Raw genomic sequence first — 21,044 nt, forward strand, 5'->3', positions numbered from 1 at the left:
ATTTTTTCATCGACCTTGTTTGAGGTTGATGTGTAAAAGTAACTAGACTTTCGTTTTAGGCAGAATGTGGCAATAGAAGAAACATTCTTTATCAAATTTCACTATAGGTTACCACAGAAAATACATCTCTATTGTTTAAATATATATCAAGAAAATACAGGGTGAGATAAAAAAAACTGCAAAAAGTCAAAGCCATAATTTTTAATTTTTTTTTTTAAATTTTATTAAACGAAAGCAAAAAATGTCGGAAATAGCATCAAATTTTAGAATAAGTTTAGATTTGTTCGAATTGGTCACCTTTGGCACGAATTATGGCCTTCAAACGGCCAATCAAACCGTCACACTTTGCCCGAATGTTGCTCTACGGTATTTTGGCCCGTGGCCCATTGGCGAAGGGCCTGCTTGAGGTGATCGACACTTTGGTGTTTTTAGCGCCTTGCTTTCCAAACTACTCCAGACACAATAGTCCAACGGATTGGTATCCGGAGATTTTGATGGTCATTGTGTGCTGGAAATGAAGCGAGGAACCTCATTTTGTAACCATTCTTGGGAGGCGCGTGTTCAGTACGATGGTGCTGAGTCCTGTTGGAATGTACAAGGTCAACGGCCAACATTTTTGCGTGCCCAAGGCTTTAATACAAACTCCAGAATATTTTCGCAATAATATTCTGATGCCACGGTCGATTAATTCGACCGGAGAGCGACCATCGGCTGTTATGGTGGCCCACACCATCACTATGGCCGGCGCTTGAGTTCTGCTGGTCATCCGAAGGTGCATATCTTCAGCTGACCTCTTCTTTGGCAAGTAAACACCATCATTTTGTTTGTTTACAAACTGCTGGACTGCTGGACAACGAATGTTTTCTCATCGGAGAAAACCAAATTCGGCAGTTCAACACTTTCGGTCAAGCGAAGCAACTCTTTAGCTCTTTTGAGTCTATTATCTTTCTGATGCGGTGTAAGTTCTTGTACTTTTTGGAATTTCAATGGCTTTACCCCGAGCTCATGTTTTAATATTTGCCGAATGGAATATTGCGATATGTTCAGCTCACGAGACATTTTTCGGCCACGGGTTTCGATCTCTTTTTATACCTTACACCACAAGGTCTTTGTGCATTTGTTTGTAACAGGCTAAAGGAAACGAGATAGACCCATAGTTCCTTTTGATGATCTGCACAGAATCACATTCTGAGTCGATTTATGCGTGTCCGTCCGTCCGCCCGTCTGTCCATGTATTTTTGTGAACAAAATGCAGGTCGCATTTATTATCCGATTAAGATGAAATTTTCCAAACAACATTTGTTTGGCCCAGGGACGAACCCTATTGAAATTGGAGATAATCGGTAAAAAATTAGATATAGCTGCCATATATATCTTCGTCCGATTTTCCTTTTATTGTGCACCAAACGTGTAATATCAGCCCGAATAGCATGGAATTTTGCACATACAACCAAATTAGACCAGAAAATAAGTATGCCAAATTTGATTGAAATCGATTCAGATATAGCTATAGCTTCCATATATATTGTTCATCCGATTTGTTACTTTTGTCCTCCGCAGCCGTAATATGCACTCTGTAACAACAATATTTGGGGAAATACAGCAAATACAGCTCAGAAATACATTTGCTAAGTTTTATCGAGATCGGTTCAGATTTGGATATAGCTCCCATATATAACTTTGTCCGATTTACTTTTTATTGTGCACGAAACATCTAATATTTGTCCAAATGGGATGGAATTTGGCACTTACGACCGAATTGAGTCTAGAAGTTAGTTTGTCAAATTTGGTGAAGATCGCTTCAGATATAGCTTTAGCTCCCACATATACTGTTCATCCGATTTGTTATATTTGTTACCCACAACCGTAATATGCACTCCGTAACAACGATATTCAGGGAAATATATCAAATACAGCTCAGAAATACATTTGCTAAATTTTATCGAGATCGGTTCAGATTTGGATATAGCTCCCATATATAACTTCGTCCGATTTACCTTTGATTATGCACCAAACGTCTAATATTTGTCCAAATAGGATGGAATTTGACACTTACGACCGAATTGAGCCTAGAAGCTAGTATGTCAAATTTGTGAAGATCGGTTCAGATATAGCTATAGCTCCCACATATTCATGTTCATCCGATTTGTTTTATTTGTTACCCACAACCGTGATGTGCACTCCGTAACAACGATTTTCAGGGAAATACATCGAATACAGCTCAGAAATATCTTTGCCAAATTTTATCGAGATCGGTTCAGATTTGGATATAGCTCCCTAATATATATCTTTATCCGATTTCAAATTAACTGTGCACCATATGGGCAATACAAGTCCGAATTAAAAAGATACAAATGCTTCGGCATATTTAGTCCTTTGAACTTTGAATTATAATGATAATCATGGCGTGTATGATTGAATTCTCCCATAAAAAAAAGTTTTAGTTGTTATGTGGAGCTCTATTAAATTAGCAAAGTGGTGTAGGGTATCATAAAGTCGGTCCCTCCCGACTTTAAGACTTTCTTTACTGGTTTAATTTCAAAATAACAGCTCCAAAAGAAATTCGCATCAGATAATTTCCATTTGTGCAGATATCTACCCCATGTTTACATACTCTTAATTTCACTTTCCCTCCTCTCGATATCTTCACCTACCTCACACTCTGTTCTCATAAAGCTAATGCTTGTGACTTCTTCAAAACTAAAAACTGTCAAGAAAAAAAATCATCTGTTCACCTGATAAAAGTAAAAGAAACAATATATTTACTTTTTTTTTGCAACACATCCAACAGCCTCAGCCAGCTAGCTAGTCAGCCTTCAGAATCTCCCTTTAGAAATCACAAATCATAAAAAAAAACAACTGGTATTTGAATCACTGATACGCTCTCTCTCTCTCCCACTCACATACACATAACTATTTTTCATGTTTAATCAAATTGTTATCACATTACTGCTGTTCAAACTGAAAATCTATCAAAAAATAAGCAAATAAGAACTTCTCAACTGCACACAGACACCCGAGAAGAGAGCAAAAGGAATTGAAAATATACAAATTATTTAAAATTATCTCCCTCTTTCATGTTTTAATAACAAACATAGGCCAAGCACGAGCAGGCTCTGTTAGATATCTGTAATTTAACATTGCCCACATTATTATGGGAGAGATTGAAATAGAGAACGAGAGAGAGAAAGAGAGCCCACAAACGAATGCACTTTGTGGAAACAAAACTCTATCTCTCAGAGATTCTTTATTCAAGTGGTTATTGGTTGATGACAGGGCATTTACTTGGTTTATTGTTATTGGGTGCCTTCTCTCTCATTTTTTATTGTTGTTTTTTTAGAAAAGTAAACTATTTTATCAGTTTGTCGCGCCGCCATAAAAACCTTATCCTCTTAATACTCATATGTTTGTATATGTTTGTGTCTTGTATATATTTTCAAATAATCATTTTTCCTACATTGTTTTTGATATTTCTATTCTGCTTCGAGTTAAGTCCAGTTAGTGAGTGATTGAAATTGACCGTGACATTGGTCATCACGTGTCAGTCACTTAATTACTTTTTTCATTCTAATTAAGACAAATATTCAAACGTCATTGTTTATCCTCTTCAAAAAAAAATCCATTGGTGGTCAGTATTTTCTGTTCGTAACAATTCGTATGATGTCGTCGTTATTCCATGTGAGTATGGATTATTTTTTTTAAATTAAATTTACTCTTGCCTGATTCTCTAGTACATTGAACGAAATTTGAATAGTGAAAGGTATTGGAATTGACGACTAGGGTCATTTTACAAATGATTTGGTAAAAAATGAGCATAAAAAGCACAGTTAAGGCGGAGTCAAATTGTCGGTTTTGCCGACAGATGTACGGGTGAAATTAAACAAGTTAAAAAGCAAGAAGTTCGGCCGGGCCGAACTTTGAATACCCTCCACCATTTAGAACGAATTTGAAAATTTGCGAAAAAGATAAAATCCCTAAAAAAATTCTGTTAACATTTTAAAAATACCGAATATAGCCGTTATATTGGGATCTATACGACGTGGACCTACGTAGGCATTGTTTGTGGTAATATTCAAATTCGAAACTTGAAATAAACGGTGAATAATGTAGCTACAATCATCAAAATATCGTACACAGGGAGGTACCGTTATATCGGAGCTATACGAAGATCTGGACCTGCATAGACAATTTTCTGTCACTGACTGTTGTTCCCATTACGAACTCTATATACGTAATTTGAAACTATTCCGGTGAATAATGACGCTAAAATCATAAAATTACCGAATATTGGGAGTTACTGTTGTAGGGGGGGCTATACGAAGACGTGGACCAGCATAGACAATTTTTTATCACAGGCTGTAGCATCCATTACGAACTTCAAATACGACATCTCAAACAATTTCGGTGGGTATTGTAGCTAAACTCGTCAAAATACCGAATATAGGGAGGTACTGATATATGGGGCCTAAACGAAGACCTGAACCTGCATAGACAATTTTCTGCCTTAGGCTGTAGTATTCATTTCCAACTCCAAACACCAAATTTGAAACAATTCCGGTGAATAATGACGCTTAAATCATTAAAATACTGAATATCGGGAGGTACCGTTATATGGGGGCTATACGAAGACGTGGACTTGCACAGACAATTTTCTGTCTCAGGCTGGGTTATCCATTTCGAACTTCAAATGCCAAATTTGAAACAATTCCAGTGAATAATGTCGCTAAAATCCTGAAAATACCGAATATAGGGAGGTACCGTTATATGGGGGCTATATGAAAACGTGGACCTACATGGCGAACTTAAACTGTCTACTGGCAAAACAAACATGTGTACAAAATTTTAGCCTACTATCTCAATTCGTTCGAAAGATAGCGTCGTCTTAGAATTTTACGCTGATCAAGAATATATATACTTTGTTGGGACTGACATGAGTATTTCGAGGAGTTACAAACTGAATGACAAAGTTAATATACCCTCCATAGTATGGCGGAGGGTAGAAAAACGAAGTAAAGAAGGAGTCAAATTGTTTCGGGACTAACTTTTCTCGATCTACACTATAAATAAGTTAAGAAGTATCAGCCGGTTTTGCCGACAGATGTAATTTTTCCATTTTGCCAAAAATGTCGGAAATAGCATCAAATTTTAGAATAAGTCAAGATTTGTTCGAACTGGTCACTTTTGGCATGAATTATGGCCTTCAAACGGCCAATGAAACCGTCACACGCTGCCCGAATGTTGCTCTGCGGTATTTTGGTCCATTCCCGGCGAAACGCTTGCTTTTGAGGTGATAGACACTTTGGTATTTTGTAGTGCCAACCTTGCTTTCCACAATTCTCCAGACTCAATAGTCCAACGGAATTCTGTAGATCGAGAACCTGTAAGAGATCTTCTATAAAAAAGTACTACGCCAGGTTTTATCCTGTAGATGATGAAACCCCTTCATTGTTGCTTCTAGAGATAGACGATCTTTACACAATAGTCCAACGGATTGGTATCCGGAGATTTTGGTGGCCATTGTGCGCTGGAAATGAAGCGAGGAACCTGATTTTGTAACCATTCTTGGGTGGCGCGGGCTGAGTGTGATGGCGCTGAGTCCTGTTGGAAGGTCCGAAGTCTGCGGCCAAAACTCCAGAATACTTTCTCGATAATATTCGGTATTTATTCTGATGCCACGGTCGATTACTACGAGCGGAGAGTGACCATCGGCTGTTATGGCGGCCCACACCATCACCGTTTGAGTTCTGGCGGCCAACCGAAGGTGCACATTTTCAGCTGACCTCTTTGGCAAGTCAATACGACCATTTGATTTTATTTACAAACTGCTGGGCATCGAATGTTTTCTCATCGGAGAAACCCAAATTCGGCAGTTCACCACTTTCGGCCAAGCGAAACAACTCTTTAGCTCTTTTGAGTCTTTTTTCTTTCTATTGCGGTGTAAGTTCTTGCACTCAATCTCAATGGCTTTACCCCGAGCTCATTTTTTAATACATGCCAAATGAAATATTGCGATATGTTCAGCTCACGAGCCATTGTTCGGCCACTGCAACGCGGGTTTCGACCAAGTCGTTTCTTTACTTTTCGAACCATTTCTGCTGATGTTGCTGTTTTCTTCCGCCCACTTACTTGACGTCGGGCTACGCTACCAGTATCACGGTAACGAGCGATGGTACGAGACACAATTTATTCAAAGATTTATTCAAATTTGAATGCTGGAGTGCTCTAACGATAGCCACTTGTGGCTTTCCAGCCAAAATGTAAAGAAATCACACTATCCCGCTTGAATTCCATCACAAATAAGTTTTTTTTTTTCTGGAAAATTCTCACCAAAATGTTTTTGTACGCTTGTAAACAATATAATGAGCTGTCACTGGAATAATTTTAACAGCTGTCGGACGAGTGGCTTAGAAATGACAGCAGTCTGAAGTTGGTTGCAGTTTTTTTCATCTCATCCTGTATATACAATATCCTATGCCCAGGAGAAAAATGTCCAGGATTTACAAACTTTTTGACCCAATTAAACCTATAATAATTCCAACATTTAGGACGTAGGGTATAAATAATTCTTATTTTTTTTATCAAATTCTTGATGTTATTTTTTTTTTTTTTGGATCAATAGTGTTAATTGTAGTTAATTTTTAATTTTTCATATCTCCATAAAAATGTTCCAACGAACTTCCTTTTTGGCGAAGAGCCAAAAGACTTTTGAAATGGGTATTAACCGTAGGTATCGGAAGTACGATTGCTCTCTCCTGAAACCCCTTTTAATTTTTTGTGAAACCCTACAGGATGTTTTACAAAAGTGCCAACTTAAAACCAAATATCCAGAACCAAAAACAAAAGCAACTACTGTGCACTCAAACATTCCAATTGCCCGATGACAACAAAAGAGCGACCAACACAGAGGGAGAGAATGAGGGTAGGAATAACAGGCACAAAGAACACCAACAGAAAAATTAAATACAATTCACATCCCTCATGCCGACGTAGTGAGGTATGCACTCATTACACACAGGGACTTCTCTGTACAATTACCACTCTCCTCTCCATTTGGTTTCATTTAACGAAGACCACCATCAAATATCAAAAGTTGTTATCGCATGGAATTATACGGGTATTCGACACTCTCTCTCGTTTAGTACAAACAACTACAATTGTTGGTGTTTGTTAGTGCAACGAATACCCGACGAATGCATGAGAGAGAATGGCAACAATAAGAAATACATGTTTAAGCAGACCAATTGACGAAGAAAAAGGGGCGGTAAATGTTATTGTCATTCGGTTGCTCTCTTTGTTTCAGTCGTGTATGAGGAATTGTGAGTTTATGTTAAATTCTTTGTTGCTTTTGGGGGAGGGAGTGCGTATTGTGGTTGATAAAAGCAGTAAGATGGTGAGTGTAATTTTTGGGTGGAAATTAGGTGGTGTTTAACACAGTGCCGGTTTTTGCATGTTGCATTAAAGATAACTCTTTTTTAGGTGTGTGAAAGATATACATATTTTAAAATCAAGAATTTTAAAAAAGCGGAAGGAGTTTAAAATACCTGGAAATTAAAAATGTTAAAATAAAAAAAAATTAGTTTTTTTTTAAATAACTTGAAATAAAAAATTAGAAAATATTAAAAATTACATTAAAGATAACCTCTTTAGGTGTGTGAAAGATATACAGAATTTAAAATCAATGGAAGGGGTTTAAAAAATACAAGGAAATAAAAAGTGTTAAAACGAAGAAAAAGATAGTTTTTTTTTTTTTAAATTTGAAACAAAAAAAAGAAAAATATTATAAATTTTTAATTTTTGCCAGGGAAGGAAGATAATTTTTTTTATATGAGTCAGTGTTGCCGGTACATGTATTCCCTCAACCCATGTCCGTTCATAAAAATAAATTTTAAATTGCGTTAGAATTAGATCAACATTTTAACCCCATAGGTTCCGGAGGAATGGCCCAATATTACAGATTTTGTATCGGACCTAAATAAATGTGATATAAATATCAATATTTTCTATTGCGCATCTGATCTAAAAAAAATTTTAACCCTTTGTGGGTGGGGTACCAGAAAAGGGGTTCGCGGATATATATCATCTTCCTAAAGGTGTATACCAGAAGGAGTGGTCCGATATATACCATCTTCACCGAAGATCTTGTATTAGTAGAAATAATGAAATATGAAGAGAACCGGAAATATGAAGGGAGCCGGATGCTTGTTTCGGATTTTAAATTCGTTTTGGTTATTCAAAACGTTAACCCAGAAGGAGTGGCCCGACCTCTACCATCTTTACAACAGATCTTGTGTTGATAAAATATTGAGATGTACCAAGTCTGCAATGGAACCGGATGTTAATTTCGCGTTGTATGAGCTTCATGGATATTCACATTTATGACCCTTTGTTGGGAAAGATATCAGAAGGGGGACCGATATATTCCATCTTCACAGAAGATCTTGTTTTAGTGGAAATAATAGGATGTGTGAAATATGAAGAGAACCAGGATACATATTTCGGATTTTATAATCGTTTTGGTTATTCAAAACGTTAACCCTTTGCGGTGGATGTACCAGAAGAAATGGCCTGATCTCTACTATCTTTACAACAGATCTTGTGTTGATGGAAATATTGAGATGTACCAAGTCTGAATGGAATCAGATGTTAATTTCGGGTTATATGAGCTTCATGGCTATTCAAAGTTTTGACCTTTTGCGGGGGAGGTACCAGAAGGAGTAGACCGATATATCCCATCTTCACAGCAGATCTTGTCTTAGTAGAAATAATAGGAAGTGTGCAATATGATGATAACCGAATGCTTATTTTGGATTTTATAATCGTTATATTTATTCAAAACTTTGACCCTTTGTGGGGGAGGTACCAGAGGAAGTGGATCGATATATTTTAGCTTCTTTTCAGACCTTGAGTTAATAAACAATTGTGACATGCTTAATTGGAAAACAATCGGACGCTTACATCACATTTGATGAGAGTTATAATTATTAAAAATGTTGTGGGGGTGGTCCTTGATGGAGTGGACCGATATTGCCCATTTTCGCACCCGACCTAGTACTGCACCTGACCTAGATGAAATATTAAGATTTGCAAAGTTGAAGCAAAATAGGATTATCGTTTCACTTCCTGTGCAGTAAATTATTTTCCTTGAAAATGTTGACATTTTGTGGAGGAGGTACCCAAGGGAGTAGACCGATATTGCCCATCTCCGAACTCGATCAAAGTTTGAGAATAATAATATTCCGAAGTTTGGACCAAATCGGATACTCCCTTCTAGAGTTATCATGCGCATCAACCAGTCAGACTGGCGGAAGGACGAGCGGACGAACATGGCTAGATCGTCTCCAAATGACCTGAAACGGATTTGGCCCGAAGAGACTTAAGGTATAAAACCTTATTTCTATGAGGCACTTTTTTCCGTATCAGCATTCGGGCAAACACCAAACACTGTATGTAGTGCGTGAGCACAACACCCAATGCTTGCCTATGTCTCCCCGAATATGCCTGTTGGTGTTTTCTGTTATTGCACTGTTGTTGGTCTGCCATTTGCCATACGCGTTTGTTTTTGTTTGAGTCTCTCAGACAGTGCTATGCTCTGTGCTCTCTCTCGCTTGGCAAGTGAATTTTCCTCAACGAGATTGGATTGGTGTTTTAGTCTCCTTGAACGTGTCTGACTGTAAAAATGTTTTGTGAAAATAATGCGGTGTCAAACGTCTTAGTCGCGTGTTTTGTTACTTCGTGAATTTTCATTTCATTTTAAGTTTTCTTTATTAGTTTTTCATTTTTGCACAAGTGTTTTCCATCGCACAATAATTTTCAATAATTATTTTGAAAAGAAGCAAGTGTTCTGACATAGAAATACAATAAATAGTGTAATCATCATCCCTTTATAAAACGGAGAGGGGTTCGTTCTTTCGTCTGATTAGTGGCCGTGAATGGAAAACGATTTTGCCGTCGTAGTCAATTTTCTTGCTTCTTCGTCATTGTGTTTCGTCGTTCTTATGCGTTTTGTTCGGGGAATATATATATTGTGAATCAAATAAAACTACGGAGAATATTTAAGAAAAATAAAAAAATGAAAATTATTAAATTGAAAATAAAAGTATAAAATGTGTATGGCGTGTTATTAAAAAGAAAATCAGAAAAATTATATGAATAACAAAAAAGGAGACAATATTGGCGTGATAATTTTTATAACAATTAAAAAAAAACAGAATATAAAATGTTAAAAATCCCCCATTTGTTTTAAATGTTACAACGAAATCTAAACCAGAAGCTCTGCTTTAGATAAAGCCATTTGTTAATGAGAACAGCATAGAATCACCACTCAGTGTGAGATAGTGAGAGAGTGAGGGTGAGAGAGTATAATAAAGTGTTATATGATACGGTAAATAAATTATACCAATTAAAACAAAATTACTGTTTTATGAAAGAAAGACCTAAGTAACTGTTATAAACGTAATAAATGGATCGATCTTCCAAAATCAAACTCAGCTGTAAAAAGAGAGTTTCAATAACAAATGAGTGGTGTGAGAACCATACTCAGCAAACAAAGAGATCTTAAAGGTGTTAATTGTTATATGAAGTGTTATAAAACCCCAGTGCAAATATTTAAAAAAATAAACAAAATTATGGAAAATAATTGGAATAATAAATAAAAAAAAACGCACAAAATGTATAAAAAATATGAAATAATTAAATATTATATAAAATGAGTAAATGAAGAAATAAAAAGGAGGAATAATCAAATCTTAAATCGAATGTTATGGGAACAAACCAAAAAAAAAAAAAATCTAATAAAATAAATGGATTAAAAAAATATTAAAAAAATATATATTATTACTGATATATACTATAACAAAAAATAATATATTGAAAAAATATATTAATTGAAAAATAAATAAAAATATTTTTTAAAATTAGAAAAAAAAAAACAACAACAACTGTATCCAAATGCTTTAACAAACTCAGCGCTGTATTTTTTACACAAAATAATATTGAAACGGTATATATACACACAATGAGAACTTATATTTTTTAAATAAAAAAATTCTAACATTTTATGAATGAAAGAATTAAAAAAATAAAACAATAAAACTGAATATTAATAAAATAATAAAAAATATAATATTAAAATTATAAAAGTGAGTTATTGAAAAGAAAAAAATTAACAAAAAATACAAGCTTGAAAATAAAAGTGAAAGAAAATACAATATTTTGCAAAATAAAATATTGAAAACAAAATCTAAAATTTTCAAATTACCTGCAATGGAAAAGTTAACAAGGGTAGAGACCTGAAAAAAATCAGCATACTAAATTCTGAAAAATAAAAACAAAATTTTCAGATGGAATATTGAAAAGAGAAAAACAACATTTAAATAAAATACCTGTTGTGAAAAAGTTAAAAAAAATAAAAATTAAATCCAACAAAAGGAAATTATTAACCAAAAAATTTTCGTGAAACTGAATTAAAAATTAAGCAAAAATTTACGGAAATGTGAAAATTCTATGAAAATGAAAAGTACCAGTCAATGAATAAAATCTCTGCACCAAAGTTAAACCACTTGAAACTGATTTGAGTTTCCTGGAAAATATACAAAATTTGACCCAAAATTTAAATCCAAAGAACATCCTCCAAAAATACAAAAGAAACCATGTTTTAAATAATTTTCTTCAATTACTATCCATTAACTTGGTCTTCCATTGTCCCAAATTCCATAACCAAAATTTTCAAAAAAATTTTGAAGAATTTTTTACATAAAGAAAACAAAAAAAAAAAAAAAAAAAAAACTGGTAATTTTTTCATTAAGAAATATCTACATATCTACTTACGTTGTCGATAGAATGATAAAATAGATCAAGGATTTTTAATTTTATAAACTCAAATACAAATAGAAAAAAAAAAAATAAAATAAAATAAAAATTGTTGATTTTTTTGATGATATGTTAATCACCAGGTCTAATCGGCCGCCTGCAAACAAAAACCCAGCTTCGAGAGGGCTGGTAATATAAGTTTGTTGGTAGCTGAATGCACGGCATCCAATACTTTTTACGAATGCCAAAAAACATAAAAAACTCAAATCGATTCTTATCGTATTTCAAAATCAACATTTAAGGACTCCACTATATTTGTATGTTTCTATTAAAACACCCTTGATCTGTTTGCCATATCTATAATATTTGATATGATTTTATGTTTTTATTTAAATAATTTAAATAATAAATAATTATTTTTTTTAAATTTTGAGATTTCTTGGGTCTATAAAATAATTAGATCGTACATTTACATATTTGGAAATAATTATTGAAAATATTTTATTTAAAGGATATTTAGTGCTATATATTTGAATGCGGTTTTTTGAATATATAGTTTTTGTTTTTAGTATATAATAATAATAGATATTTTGCCAGTTTTCGCTTAAAAATACTTGCCTGAAAACTATTTAATATAATTTCTTTAATAGACTTAGATTTTGTAGCATATTTTGATCAAATGCGATCACATGTTCACCGAGTTTTTTTAATGTTTTTGAAGAAAATGACCTGAGGGTTAATTTATTTATAAATTTTTTCCCGGAATTTTTCCAGTAATATTGCCAAATACATAATTTTATAACAAATATATTAAACAATGAAAAAAAGACCGATCTTTTCCATCCCGATGTAAACTTTCAAAACACCGATACACGTTTCCCACATTTTCAGTTTATTTATATAATCCACTTAATTGAATTAAAAAAATTCGAAAATCAAAATATCTATTTTTACACTAAGACATATGTTGTCTTTTTGGCAAATTGATTTGAAAAAAGTTGTTTGAAAATGTTTTCAAATTTTGATGTTTCATGGGATTTTTTAATATAATTTGATATTATCTTCGTATAATTCTAATAATATATTCTAATATCTTAATAAGAAGTATCCACAACTTCGTCATCGAAAAGTACACCTTAAAATATTAATATTTATTCCAACATTTCGTGTTGGGTCTTTTAAGTAGTCAAAACTCACAATTTGTTCATTTTGACAAACATTTTTAATCCGAACTTCATACATAGTACTAAATTTTAAGACTTTCAAGTTTTTTTTTTATATAAATCGAGTTATTTCCTTTTCGGAAAGAATAATAGGAAAATGTTTAGCTTTAACGGATTTAAGCTCTATGCCTTCAAGCAATACGAAATTTTGTAACATTTACTTCGTCAACAGCAACAGTGATCCGAAATTAATACTAAATGGTACTAATTTTAACAATTAATGTTGACATTTGAAGAACCATATCCAGATACCAATAAGGACCTCAATATCAAATTTCGGGATTGCAGCTCTATACATTCACTCGATACCAATATTAGTACTATTTAATACTTTTCGTATAATTCTAGTACAGATTTCCAAAACCACCTTCATACCTCAAATCCTCTTACCCAATACCAAATATAGTAAAATTCAGTACTTTTCGTACAATTATAGCACACTTTTTCTAAGCAATTTTCATATGTCACACACATGAACAGCAACCCTCATACCCAATTTTAGCACTATCTGTTGTTCACACAGTACTAGACCACCTCTTTATCACAAAACTACCATCAGCAAATTCCTCCGTCTCCGTCTGATTGCAGTCTAGTATCATTTGGGACAGTTCGTACACTTAGTACACATTACTAAATCGTCTTTATATGTCAAACTTACTTTCCAACCTTATTCTCATACCAAAATTTCTAAAGTTTTTAGCTCTATCCGTAGCTCTATCCATAGTAGAATGTTTCAAGTTTTGTGCCATTTAAGAACTTTTCACAACTTTAAAGTTAGAATTTTCAAAAACCCTTTGGTACATTAGCCTACTCCAGCAGGGATTCTCGTTTGTCCATATTCAATTTTTAGCACATTTTAGTACTTTTCTTTCTTTTTTAGTACGAATTTCCAAAAACTAGCCACATCACACGCCTACTCACCAAGACTGACCCTTAAATAACATTTGGCAACATTCAAATAAATATTTTGATGTCATCTTCTAAAGTGGCGCTTTGTGGTAGAATTTTGCATAAATTCACATAAAGTATGGCTTTATACTTTTTATCCTACCTTATACGTTTTTTTTATAAAAATGTCCAGACTAAATTTCAATGGAATATTCTATTGAAAATAATCTGGAATGTCGTGTGCTCTTTTCAATATCTAATCTATTTTAAATTCAATTAGTGGTAATAAATGAATGCGCAACGCTTTACCTTGAAAAGGTCGTTTAAAAAAATGAATGCAACTTCGAAATATTTGAAATGAGATATTGACTGTAGCTGCAGTTCTTTGAAACAATATTAAATTCGTTATCAACTATTTTTTATCTTTGGACGTCTAAAAATGTATTTCATTGTACACTGACAGAAGAAAACTTATATTGGAGAGGGTCTTAGTTATACCCTCAGAGAGAGAGAGAGAGAGAGAGGGAATATATCATTTGATACAGCCAAAACGTGCCTCATCGAAATAACCGTAAAAGTATCCAAGTAGGTCCAAATTTCGTACATCGTAATATTATTAACAAATTTTCAAGTTCGGAGATAGGCAATAAAATATAGAAAAATCAACAATTCATTTTCAAATATTTTTGAAATCAAAAACATATTTTTCTCTGTTTATATCTTCTTTTGTAATTTTATTTATAACAATTAGCTAATTAGATAAGAACACACTTTGTGTGACCTTTATTTTTCTTAGATAAGAGTTGTGCTGTGTGGAGTCAAGTGGAAGTCAGGTAGATACACAACGACATTTATAAGGTGTTTGTCATTTCCGACGTCTCTATAAAAACAAATATGGGCAGAATTTCAATTGAAATGAATAAAACAAAGGTTCTATACTAGTGACCAGAAGGGTGTCTTCTTATGGAGGGAAGCTATAAAATACATTGAAAAAGATCACAGTCTAATAAAAGGACTAAAAGACCGCTTGCCCCTTTAAAAGTAATTTTTATCAACTCTTTTATTTTAGTTTTTTTATTATTATTTACATTACTTTTTAATATTTATTTCTTTATATTTTTTATATATTTTTTACTATTTTTTAATATTTCTTAAAGTTTTTATTATTTTTATTTTTTTTTTTAATTTTTATATTTTTTATTTGTTTTTAATTTTTCTTTTTTTAATAACTCATTGATTTTTATACTCCTCATAGTCTCTCTTAGGCTCTCATTTCCGTTCTCTACAATCCATTTTTTTTTCTTGAAATAACAACCCATTCAAATTAATTATCCTCCATAGTCCAACACCAGCCAGTAGTGGGTCAAATCTGTTTACTTTAATTGTTTAGACCTCCAAAGATGAACTGTGTTTATTATTTTTGTTGTTGTTTTTTTCGGCTAAATGTTTAAATTTCATTTCCAAAAAAAAACTGCCTGCTTTACACATTTATTTCCTGCAATATAAACCAAAATGTTTATTCTACACTGGAATTTTTGAAAGCTTTTTCGAATGAAAACTTAAATTTCCATCTGGTCTGGATGGTGGGTACCTTTCATGTTCTGGAAACAAAACCACAAAAAAATAAAACAAAACAACGCAGTCCAACTCTTTTTTTTGCCTTTGGCTTGGCATCAGTGAGCATAAAATAAACAAAAGCTGGTGGTGGTGCTGCTGCTGTTATGGACTCTAGTGGCCCTGTAAAGTTTACACTTTTCCCTCTCTCGTTTGGCTAATGGACGTTATCAGGTCCCCACTCTTGATGATGGAGATGTTGTGTGTATATTCGTATTCCTTCCTCTTTTACTACTCTCAGTAGCCCTGGTATGGCCATCATTGGATTTGAAAAATGCCCCTCACACACATACCATTTACTCTTAGCTCCATGTCTGTAAAGGCATCTGCCAATGATATGCTGCCACTGTAATTGGACTTTGATGTTGGACCTTTGAAAATTCGATGCCAGAAAAAAATTCAATAAAAACAACAGCCAACGAAGAATTGTTTTCTCTATTTACAAACACAACAACAGCAGCAACATTAGCATCAACATATCTGTGAATTTCCGCATTTTTTTGTTCGTAGTCGGTTTTAAATTGTTCCTATTAGGAGGCAGGTAGTTAGGTATTTGTGGTGCAAAAAGACTGCCAGCGTCCGGTCTTTTTTGATTTTTTATTTGAATGAACTGAGCGAATTTTTTTTTTTCAGGTCTTCTAGCCCTAGAAGAGCTCTTACATGCTGTCTAGCTATAGAAGAGCTATAACAGGTCTTATTTCCATAAAAGAGCTCATAAAGGTCTTCTGGCCATAGAAGAGCTATTACAGGTCTTCTATACCTAGAAGAGCTATTATAGGTCTCCTATACCTAGTTAAAGGTCTTCTATTTCTAAAAGAGCTGTTACAGGTCTTCTAGCCCTAGAAGAGCTGTTACAGGACTTCTAACCCTAGAAGAGCTGTTACAGGACTTTCAGCCTTAGAAGAGCTGTAAGAGGTCTTCTAGCCATAGAAGGGCTGTTGCAGGTCTTCTAGCAATAGAAGGGCTGTTGCAGGTCTTCTAGCCATAGAAGGTCTGTAACCGGCCTTTTAGCCATAGAAGACCTATTACAGGTCTTCTATACCTAGAAGAGCTATTATAGGTCTCCTATACCTAGTTAAAGGTCTTCTATTTCTAAAAGAGCTGTTACAGCTCTTCTAGCCATTGAAGGGCTGTTGCAGGTCTTCTAGCCATAGAAGGTCTGTAACCGGCCTTTTAGCCATAGAAGAGCTGTAACAGGTCTTCTAGCCATAGAAGGGCTGTTGCAGGTTTTCTAGCAATAGAAGAGCTGTAACCGGCCTTTTAGCCATAGAAGAGCTGTAACAGGTCTTCGAGCCATAGAAGAGCTGTTGCAGATCTTCTAGCCATAGAAGGGCTGTTGCAGGTCTTCTAGCAATAGAAGAGCTGTAACAGGTCTTCTGGCCATAGAAGGGCTGTTGCAGGTCTTCTAGCAATAGAAGGGCTGTTGCAGGTCTTCTAGCAATAGAAGAGCTGTAACAGGTCTTCTAGCAATAGAAGGGCTGTTGCAGGTCTTCTAGCAATAGAAGGGCTGTTGCAGGTCTTCTAGCAATAGAAGAGCTGTAACAGGTCTTCTAGCAATAGAAGAGCTGTAACAGATCTTCTAGCCATAGAATAGCTGTAACAGGTCTTCTGGCCATAGAAGGGCTGTTGCAGGTCTTCTATCAATAGAAGGGCTGTTGCAGGTCTTCTAGCAATAGAAGAGCTGTAACAGGTCTTCTAGCAATAGAAGGGCTGTTGCAGGTCTTCTAGCAATAGAAGGGCTGTTGCAGGTCTTCTAGCAATAGAAGAGCTGTAACAGGTCTTCTAGCAATAGAAGAGCTGTAACAGATCTTCTAGCAATAGAAGAGCTGTAACAGATCTTCTAGCCACAGAATAGCTGTAACAGGTCTTCTGGCTATAGAAAATCTGTAACAGGTCTTCTAGCCATAGAAGAGCTGTAACAGGTCTTCTAGCCATAGAAGAGCTGTAACAGGTCTTCTAACCATAGAAGAGCTGTAACAGGTCTTCTAGCCATTGAAGAGCTGTAACAGGTCTTCTAGCCATAGAAGAGCTGTAACAGGTCTTCTAACCATAGAGGAGCTGTTGCAGGTCTTCTAGCCATAGAAGAGCTGTAACAGGTCTTCTAGCCATAGAAGAGCTGTTGCAGGTCTTCTAGCCATAGAAGAGCTGTTGCAGGTCTTCTAGCCATAGAAGAGCTGTTGCAGGTCTTCTAGCCATAGAAGAGCTGTTGCAGCTGAGCTGTTACAGAAAATTGATACAATTTTCTATTTTCTAACATTTGCCATTTCAATTCTTGAGTGTAGCAGCGTGTGTTCGCTCTTCTCCTTTTTCTGAATTGAATTTTCTTTTTCCCTTGGTGCATCTTAAACGTTTTGCCTTTCAGTGTAAACAAATTGTATTTTAAATGTGTTCAACACATTTGGCAACTTCTTCAGCTGCCTCTCCTCTGCTCTCCCTCCTCCTTCTTCAATTTTATGTTGCAGTTTGGCCAGGCGTTTGATTCCCATTTTGAATTGCAATTTGCCACGAAAACTTGGCACAAATGGTACTTTCTTCGACATATGCAGCATCTTCTAAGACATCAGCCCAAGTATTATTGTCTGTCTGTCGGTTGGTTAGTTGAAGTGTCAGTATGGTGTTATAGAATTTTTTTTATTATTTTCTGCAATTTTGTAGTTTTTCCAATGACCGAGCCGAAGGAACCAACCAACCACATTGCAAACAAAACAAGCTCCCAAGTGATAGTGTTCTTCATGTACTCCATTTTCGGTGGGGCTTTTTTGGGTAGAGTTTTCGTTCTTCTTCATTTCCCTTGGAGATGTGTGTAATGGGTGGCAATGGCGAAGATGGTGGTTGCTGCTGTAGCTGTTACATAAAACTGCAACAGCCGCCTAATGTAGGCCAACGAGTACATTCACCTCATACCCACTCCTACTACCACTTGCACCACTCATCCCTCTTGCTGGGGATTATAGGTCCCTCCTACACCCCCTCTGTGCATTTTTCGTACTTTATTGTGGTTTTGCTGTCCGGAAAGTTGCTGGCTGAGAAAAAAAGTCAACAAACAACTTAGTTTGCCATCATAATTTGTTGGTTTTTATTGTTGCAATATTGACAGGAAAAACCAACAACAACAAGAACAAAAATTGCATTGCATTTTTATCCTCCTTGGCAAAAAGTAGAATAGAAGGGGGAGGACTGCAGAAATCAACAGGAGAAGAACTATTCTCAAAAGTTTAATGGAATATCCGTTGTGGGGTTCTAGTTTTTTTTTGTATTGAGATGTGTTGCGGATCGTAAGAAAATTGAATTTGAAAAAAAAAATACTGTTCGGTTAAGGATAATACAATCAATTATCCTTATCCGCATGGAAAGCAATGACATAAATGTGAAACATGACTACATGACTACAGGACGAAATGCACTAAATATGAAAGGAAATAAGATTATAAATGTATAATTTTGGAAAAATAGGCCAAAAAATGGCCAATGCAATAAAGGATAAAAATGTGGTCAAGGTCTTCAAAGTATCTTAAGTAGGAAGAAAATTGTATTTTGGATTCAAAACTCAAAATCTGACCCAAAATTTATATTTTGCAAAGCCCATAATTACAGTTTAAAAAATCGGCATTTCAGCCATAAACTTATGTGAGGGTCTTCTATGAAAAAGATGCCAAAACATAGTTATTTGTCAGCATATGTTTTGTATGGATGCTATTTTCCGCCTTCCGCAAATGAAAATGCCCTTTGAATGGTAAATTGTGGGTGAACCCCTGCATAATATCTAAATTTCTATTACTAATTTCACATTGACAGTTTTTTTTTTCTGCCAGGGCGTAATAAGAAAATCATTCGGTATTCTCTACGGATTGTACTAAATAATATGGGTCTAAATTTACAACCCTGCACCGTTCTTTAAAGACCCTTTAATAAATTTTTAAAATATTTTATGATTTCGTCTTGGATAATCCGTGAAGCAAATCTGAAGGATCTCAGTTACTCTTTAAAAAATTCCAAAAACTTATGATGATGCTCAGATAGTCCTTGAAACAATTTCAAGATTCCACAAGACATTTATGGTGTTTTCAGATTTTTTCCCATAGTTCGAGTAGTTCTTGAGATAAAATCTTTAAAAAGTCAGGAAAAAGTATTTTAGATCCTTGAAATTTTTTTCCTGGACTATTGGAATAGCATTTGTAGTTTTTGAGATTTTTGAAGGACTATTGAAGCAGCAATCTGCGGTTCTTCAAGAATTGTCTGTGAAATTATTCTTAAAACTCCAACGATAACAGCCTTGCGGTTCTTTGAAAAAATATTCATAAAAACCCAATCTTTCGGGTCCTTGAAAATTATAAAACTAGGATCATAGTCTCAAAAACCCACAATCTTGGAAAATATTGTCCTTGGAAGTTATTTTCCGAAAAAAAAAAAAATTAATAATAATAAATAAATAAATAAATTTCATTGCCAATGACCCAAAGTCATTATTCTTAAAATGCTCACGAACTTCCTAATTTTTGAAAACTATTTTCAAAAAAATTATTCCGAATTCCGATGGTCCCTTTAATAGTTTTCTTAGAAAGCCCATTATTAAAAAAATGTCCTTGAAGTTTATTCTTATAAACCATAATTACAGCACCTCGATTCCTCGAAAACTATTTGTAAAATTCCACGGTCATACCCTTGCAGGTCCTTGAAAATTATTCTTTATGGAGACCAAAGATGATAGCATTGCGGGTGCTTTAAAATTATTCTTTGTGAAGATCACGATGATATCCTTCTCAGCCTTGCGATCCTTGAACATTTTTAAACAAAAACTTTTTAAAAATTCACGATTATAGTCCCGGTGATCTTTGAAAATTATTATTTTGATTGTTATGTTGAATCTAAGGAAAGAACCCCACCATTATATCTTCGCCCCCCGTCCTTGGAAAATTTGATAGAAAAAATGGTCCCATATTACTCGGTTAGTCCTAATAACAATTCGTAAAGATTTTTTAAATTGTTTTGTTTCACGAATATTAAAAAAACCTCTATCACAGAGGTGTGCGGATTGTCCTTTCCTAACATCAACTAGTTATCGCTCTGATAATCTTTAAAAATACTAAGAAAGACCTCGAATGCCGCATGATAGTACTTTAACATATGTCCTTTTAACTATCCAAAGATATGACCTCAAACATATTTTAACATCCAACGTTTATAGCACTTATGGCCCCTGAAAAATCTTGAAAAATCTCACCACTACATTTTTAATAGTTCTATAAATATATTCCCAAAAAATGACTCGAATCGTCCCGGAGAAATTTATTTGAAATCTCACAATAGTTGCTCGTATAGCCTCTGAAAAATATTCTTGAAAACCCTTCATGAATTGTCTGAATAGTTCCTGTTTAAAAGGAGCTTAACACAGGTCATTTTGGTCTTTACAAATATTCTTGAAAAATTGCGATCATAGCTTTGATAGTTATTTTTAAGGACATACTCAAAAATCCATGATCATTGACTAAGACTTTAAATAAAAAAAACATT

This window comes from Musca domestica, unplaced genomic scaffold, assembly GCF_030504385.1.
Source record: "Musca domestica strain aabys unplaced genomic scaffold, Musca_domestica.polishedcontigs.V.1.1 1, whole genome shotgun sequence".
Taxonomy (NCBI): Eukaryota; Metazoa; Arthropoda; class Insecta; order Diptera; family Muscidae; genus Musca; species Musca domestica.